Source organism: Terrapene carolina, unplaced genomic scaffold (assembly GCF_002925995.2).
Source record: "Terrapene carolina triunguis isolate 2854851 unplaced genomic scaffold, T_m_triunguis-2.0 Scaffold189, whole genome shotgun sequence".
Lineage (NCBI taxonomy): Eukaryota > Metazoa > Chordata > Testudines > Emydidae > Terrapene > Terrapene triunguis.
Window position 1 is genome coordinate 15,530,670 of NW_020664540.1, and position 2,073 is coordinate 15,532,742.

Genomic DNA, 2,073 nt, shown 5'->3' on the forward strand with positions numbered 1-2,073 from the left:
CCTCCCAAAGCCAGACTACTTTACAGAACTGTGTGAAAGACTGTTAAAGGGTACATCCTGTACCCCAATACCCTTCCCAAACCAGGCTTTTTCACTGACTGTCTTACTAGTGTCTCTAACATGCCCTGATTCAGATGGTCCTCCCCTACAAAAAAAAGCTGTTGTGTATATATATTTGAGAAGGAAACAGCTGCTCCTGGCTATATAGATTGTGTATGTTTGTGAGAAACAACTGCCCCAAGTGCATAAATGGGAGAGAAGCTGTGTATGGGAAACTGCTTTAATTGTAAGTTTCTTGGGGAGGGGTCTGTCATTTGGATAGAAGTTTGTGTAGTGGCTAGCACAATGGGGTCCTGGTCTAGGATTGGCATCCCTAGGCACTACCATACAAATAATGAATCCTAATAGTTAGAGAGATGCTAGTGTGAGTTTCTTTTTTCCAAAAGCAGTTTTAAGAGTGACAGCAGATCGGTAGACTATGTAAATGTGGGATACACACCCTTCGCCTCTTGTGTATATCTGGGGTGGTGTTTCCTGTTATCAAAGGCCACTGAACTCAGCTAAATGCTCCTGTGACTGACCTAAAAAGAGCGCCTTGTCTGTAGTAAGAATCCTGGATGCTTTGCTCTTCGCCCCTGAATTTCCTCTTTGGGTCAGTCAGAAGTTTGGAGTGTGCCACACTGTCCAGCTTCCACCCCCAGATGCTTGCCAGGGGTTTAAAGCATGCAGCATCTCTCCATGCATGTTGTTCTTTGTGTATCTCTCCAGTTTCAGGATTACACTTAAAGATGATAAACCTCTATCCCTTCCCCCTGGATGAAAATGACTTATGGTGTAGCTTTACCAGTTTGATCCAAACGGATAGGATGTATTTTAATTTCAAATTTCCTTAAGTTGAAATTTTCTTCTTGGGATCCTAAAACAAAAAATATTGATACAGTCTCTAGTCGGTTAATGCTATTGTTGCCAATTTACTGCTATAGACTTGGTTTTGTTATGAGGAAACAGAACTGGTATTCGAATTTCTCTAAAAGAGGGAGAATATGTGATTTTTTTGTAAAAAATTCTTAGCTGCTTATGGAGATCTCCCCCCGCCCCCCTCCGGGAAAGTTCCTTGTCCGGAGTACCCACCCTTAATATGAAGCAATCCTATTGTAATGTGCATTTGTTTAATAAGCATGAAATGTCAATGAGTCAAAGTAAAATTGTATCAGTGTTCCAATTATTGTAATCCCAGACAGGATATTAAGGGGCAATGTCAGGTTTAAAACTACGGCAATGAAGGTGTTTAAAACAGAAAATTTTAAAACTGTAATGTGTCACTGTGCTGTTTACACATTGAACTTATTTCACTTTAGACTATGAAAACAGACAGCTTAGTAGTTCTGCCGGGCTTGGGTTCCAAATACTTAAAGGGAAGTGGGTTTTTTTTTTTTTTTTTTTTTTTTTAAAAGCTTCCACTGAAACTAAATGCAAATACATTAAAACATTTGTTGGTCCCAAAAGAAGCTGTCAAGGGGGGATAAAAATTGATAATTTAGAAAAAATCAAAACCTGGATTTTTTTATGTAAAGACATTTTTCTTAAAAATAATTCTGTTTAAAATTTGAAATTCTGACTATGTTAAGGCCTAAATCTATTAATAAATAATTTAAATTAAAAAAAAAAAAAGGTATGTATTTGCTGTTGGAGTTTTAAAGACAGTCACACCACTGAACTGGTGGAAGTCCCTGGCTAATCACATGGAACCAGAGTTTACTGAAGTGCTAAGCCAACTTTTGACAGCACTAGCCTCTTCGGCAAGTGTAGAGAGAATATTTTCTTCATTTCAGTTTATTGATCAAGTTCATATCAATTACTAGTTCATTCAAAGTTGAAAAAGCAGGAAAGCTTGTTTTTCTCTTCCCATCTATGAATAAAAATAAGCTGAGAAAGAGATCTTAGATCTTTTAGAACTAGTAGGATATTGTGACCAGAAACAACCAGTAAAATTCACTAGCAAAAGATATTTTCTTTGCTTAATATATCAGTTAGTTTTAAATGCAAAATATGTTTTGATAAACATTTTTCTTA